Genomic DNA, 5,703 nt, shown 5'->3' with positions numbered 1-5,703 from the left:
TTATTACTTTTTTATTATTATTATTGTGTTGTTGTTGTTGTTATTATTATTGTTGTTGTTGTTATATTATTATTATCACCTTGGAGACACTTAAGGATGCTCGCACATGAAACCCCCCCCCCCAGTCCGATACGACTAAAGCAACCAGACATCAATATGCATTTATGCAGTATGCAGCATGGCTATCATTATGTACACAGCACATTTAGCGGGATGAAGTTGTCTTCATACACTATGAGGCTGAGGTCAACTTATGGATAAAGAAAAAAACAAAAAGAGCAAGTTGTGGCCAGTGCGTTGCTGGGTCGAAGGGGATCAAACTTTACTGTGTGCCTTACATGACATTTTGGGGTGCAATATAATAATATTAAACTTGTTAAAATTTTGTACAGCGCAAATATCTTGCCCACCAACACCGACAGTTGCGGACCGTTGTTTAAACGAGGGAGAGGGATGACGGAGTTCACCGTTATTTGGATATGTGTCAATGAAACATTTATAGTTGGCCTTATATTTCATCAAATTAGGTCTAGGCTTTCTATTTAACATAACATCTACGACACCTGCAGTTTAAAAAAAATACAATTTTTAACCATTCTTTTTTATTTAAACTTGTACATTTCTTTGCCTCATGTAGCCATTAGGCTTAGGTTCTCTACTGTTTCATGACACGTGATTAATCCCTTGATACACTGCACGGTTTACGTTCGGCTTTTTGGGACCCAAAAACTCTTTTATTTGTTCACTTTGGTTCCCGCCTTACTTTGTTTTCCCTTTTAGTTTTCGCCTTTCTTTGTTCTCCCATTCAGCTATTTATAGGCCCTCTTTGTGAGGGGCGCTGACAAAATGACTTACTTCTCGCTAGCCATGAATGGAGAAATCGGCCAAAAATCAACATTAGGGTCAGATGTATAGATTTTCAGTTGATGCCATTTCGTTCAAGTCTACCGTGTATTTTAATATTCTATACTTACAAATTGTACAAACTCCACTTATAAAATTGAAGTATCCATTTCTATACTGGTAAAATCCTAAAGAAGTACCTCATTTTGTCAGGACAATTCATATTTATATTTGAAATTCCTATGTGGCATTTGACTTTCCTAGCCTTTGTGTTACATTTGAGATTTCAATGCTTACATTTGAGCTTGCTATTTTCATATTAAAACTTTTTTTAAATACCGTCATTTGTACAATGTAGATGTATATTTGGACTTCTTAGGTGCAACTTAATGGTCTTTCTATGTGTATTGATTTGAAAAGAAAACCTATACTTCGAGCATTACTTTCTAAGTACTTTATACTTAAGAGTTAGAGTATTTATAGTAAGATACGTGATACGTAGAGCTGTATTTGTTAGACGCCCTCTTATGCTTAGGAGAAAGAAAACGTGTTTTGTTTTGTTATTGTAAAGTGTTTTACGGCGCTCGCAACTGCATAGGTCATATGAGCGCGCTGGACACACCTAATATTTTCAGTTGGAAGGAAATTTTGAATTTTGCCCGGGTGGCGGACGAAGCCTACTCTTATCGATTTTAGATCACCAAGGGATCTTTAACGTGCGCAACTCGCACACGGGCCCTCCGAGATTTTTCGCCCTTGTCCGAGAAGGCTAGGTGTAGATCTTTCCTACCAGAAGATCAGGGGTGTGGAAAAAAGTGGAAATGAAAGCAGACAACAGAACATTACTAGAGAACAGGAAAGGAGGTGAAAGGAGACAATTTTAGAGAAGAAAATTTTTCGGTCGCTACCCGGATTCGAACCCGGGACCTTTGAATGAGAGGCCAACACCTTAACCTCTAGGCCACAAGAGCCCCTGAAAACGTGTTTTAAAAAAAAAAGAAAAAAAAGGTCGGGTTAAAACGTGAAGAATCACGGGGTTAGTTAGGCTTCACCTCTATCCACTGAGAGTCAAACTTCAACTATTTAGCTTATTGCTTCTTTCAGAATCAGGGAACCGAGTTAGAATTAGATCCCTTGAATTCCCCTGGTAGATGGGTTGACGGCATTCGAGGTGTTTCGGGTGGGTTTTTTTTTTCAGGAGTGTATTCGTTTTATTGAAATGTGAGGCAGCGTGGTGAAATCAGGCTCTCGTCAATTTTTGGACACGTAGAGTTATTGGTATCATCTTAAAGCTTGTTCACTTGTCTTTATTTTGAGGAAAAAAATATCCATTTATCTTAAATAAAAGTCGAGATATTTGCGAAAGAAGAAGGTTGGGTTCAGTCGTTTTCAGAGGTAAAATTAGAGAGAAAATGGCCTCAGAAGATTAGTTATTTCCTTAGCTTAAGAGTCCCTGGTAACTGAAAATTTACATTTTGTGTGCCTTTAATCAACGTTACCATACATTTTCTTTTCTTTACATTTAAAACGATTGCCTTCGTCTACTTTAAGTTACAGCAATATTGAAAAACAATTACAAGTTTTTCCTGTCTCTACAATTACAATTTTGTCTTCGGTATCTCTGATATAATTAATATTTTATCCATTCACTTTGAGAACTGGATTCTTTCTTTCTTTCTTTATGACATGTTTCACGGTATAATGTTAAAAAGGTCTGGTGTCATAACACAGCCTTGCCTAGTTCCAATTTTAATCTTTTCATAGTTGCTGTACTGTCCCTCAATTCGCACACAGGCATTCTAGTCCCATCGCAGATTTCAGCCAGTTCGTAGAAACTTTCTATTGCTATCTAGTTTTTCCAAAATTGGAAACAGTTCATCGTATCGAACTTTATCAAATTATTTTTAATTATTGGTAACGCTTTCTTGCCTCTTTCCTTTATTAAGATTGTTAGAATAAATATTTCAATTAGGGCACAAAGCCACCTTGTTTTTTGGATGTCTCTGGTCTTAAAAGGTTTTTCTCATTTTGTTCTTGCTTTCCAATGGAACTCACAGATGTACTAGGTAGCTACAACAGATCCCTCACTCTGTCACCACAGGTAGATGTAGCAGCAACAGTTCCCTCACTCTGTCACCACAGGTAGATGTAATAAATCTATCACTAGTAGCAGCAAAGGTTCCCTCACTCTCTCAAAGATAAGTGCGGCCTTTCTCTCTGGAAATCTGTGTTCGACTCACCTGAGATTTCACAACAAGCGGGGAGCTAGGGAGATAACCACATGACGGTGACGTCTGACGGACAACAACAGCAACAACAAACAAACAAACAAACAAACAAACATAGACGCTTAACAGGGCAGAATGATCGCATCGGGCGACATCTTTTGTCCTCAAACCGTCACGGTACATGATTCTAAATCCTGCTTTTGAGAAAATTCAAAATTTTGACGGGGGAGATCTATTCTATGATCTTTATTTATATTGATTTATGTTTACATTTTGTTTCAAGAATGTAATAATATCTGAGCGTACTGTTAGTTTTGTTTAGAAAGAGTTTTATGGCGCCTGCAACTGCACTAGGTCATTCATTATGAGCGCGCGAGACACAAGTTGGTCGCATTCACAACAGTTCACAGTTCGGCTTGGCCCAGGTCCGTGATCAGAGCGAACTTTAAGAGTGCAAATAGGCTCAATTGATCTGTTTTTAATCAGTTAAACAAGTTTCTTATCCATTGATGTAAGTCTGTATCGCTATGTCTATCGCCCTCCTAGTCTCGACTTGTTTAGATGTAAAAACAGAAAATGTCCCCTGAACAAATTCTTTTTCAGCGCATATAAAAAAGAAATTGATAGATCTTGATCTTGCTAATACTTGACTGATCCTTTTCAAAGTCCTTGTCTTGAAATATCTTCGCATTATGTAGACTCTATTTAATTTTATCATGCCCTTGTCTCGTTCTGTTTATTTGCCTGTTTAGCTCCCTCTATAATAACATAATATAACTTAATTAGTTACTAAATATATAATAATGTGTCACGGCACTTTAGAATCAGGCGCTTGTCAGTTGTTGGGCATATGGAGTTATTGGTGGAATCTTGAGGCTTGTTCATTTGTCTGGCTTTTCATGTTTTTTTTATTTAAAAAAATAAATTTGGTAAGTGTTTTACTGCTGCGCTCGCAACTGCATAAGGTCATATGAGTGCGCGGGACACATTAAACATTTTCAGTAGGTAGGACATTTTGAATTTTGCCGGGTTGGCGGCCGAAGCCTACTCTTATCGATTTTGGACCTCCAAGGGATCTTTAACGTGTGCAACTTGCCCACGGGACATCCAAGTTTTTTTGCCCTTGTCCGAGAAGGCTAAATGTTTGCTTTTAATGACCCCCCCCCCCCTAAAAAATCGATTACAAAACAACAACTCAACCTTCGGAAAATTGCGGGTTTCTTCGATTGTCTTATTTTGACGAGCGTCTGATTTGACCACGGTGCCACTGATAGATCTAACAATGTAATGCTTGCTTCTTTGGCACGCCAGACTCGCTTACGGCGTGCACTCTTGCGTACGGCGTGCACGAGGGATGGGCAATGAGTTGCTTTAGCAAAATCCGGATAATATACTCGGTCACATTTTTAAGTATACACTGTTAAAATAAAAATAGCTAGTTTCACAATGAGTCGATATTCTTTAAAATTTCAGGAATACGAATTCAATCAATTTTAAAAACGAAAAAAAGCAACAAAAATACGGAATGTTAACATAACAGGTTTATTCACGACTTACAAGAGTGTGGGGGGTAGTCTACAAAAGTAACACGATCAGTAGCGTTGATGACGGCCTGACATCGTCGCCGCCTTAAATCAATCTATCGCTATACTTCCTGTTGAGGGATGTTATTCCACTCTTCATGCCATGCTCTCTCAAGTAGAGGAAGTGTATAAGGCTGGAGTTGTTGCTTGTTGTTCAACTTATCTTTGGTTCTTCTTGCCGTTTTGAAACGATTCCGTAGATGCGACAGGCGTATAAAAAGATCCTCTCATAGAGTAGTTTTTCTTCTCCCACGTTGGCGGTGTTGATCCTTTCCTGATTTTGTTGTTTTCTCACGATCCATTGTTGTGTACACAGTTCTTTGTGTTACATTAAAATGTCTGGCAACAGAGGATACTGAGGCATCCCCGCGGACCATTCCAACAAGCTGATTTCCCACATTTTCTCGTGGGGCGTGACATCATGAAACGTAGACAAATCAAGTTTTGTCACTGGGGAATTGTTACAATAATGACAAAGCTTTGATGGGTGCTTCTTTTTTAAACAAATCATTGCCGTTTTATGATTAATTCTCAAAAAACACGAACAATGTAACACGCGTGCAGTTACAAAACCACTCGCGCGTTCTGAAATCTGAAAACAGCTCACCAGCGACAGGAATATCACGTAATCAGTGTGTAAATTTGAAAGTAATTGTTTGCTTAGATTTTGTTTGATTGAGCTTCAAAATGTGTATACTTAAAAATGTGACAGAGTATAAATATGTTAGTTCATCTCTTCAGCAATTATGTGTTATGAACCGCTCGGCAAATGGGCTAAAACCACTCCGACAAACGGGATAGAAACCCTTCAACAAATTGGTGGGTGCACCCGCTTCGGCAAATTGGTTAGGAAAGAGAGTTTGACTAAGATTCTTAATTCTGATTCAAATAATGCTTCATTGAGACTTTACCGGTTATCCGGATAGGTTATTCGGATTTTGCGCCCAGCGCCCTGCGCCCTGCGAGTCTAAACGTGTCGGGGCTTTCTTGGACATGCGCGTTGCTTGTCTCTTTGTTTGTCTGTCCGTGTGTGTGTGTGTGTGTGTGTG

Source organism: Aplysia californica, unplaced genomic scaffold (genome assembly GCF_000002075.1).
Source record: "Aplysia californica isolate F4 #8 unplaced genomic scaffold, AplCal3.0 scaffold00357, whole genome shotgun sequence".
In the NCBI taxonomy this organism is placed as follows: domain Eukaryota; kingdom Metazoa; phylum Mollusca; class Gastropoda; order Aplysiida; family Aplysiidae; genus Aplysia; species Aplysia californica.
The sequence above is the reverse complement of the archived record's forward strand: the minus strand, read 5'-3'. Positions refer to the sequence as shown.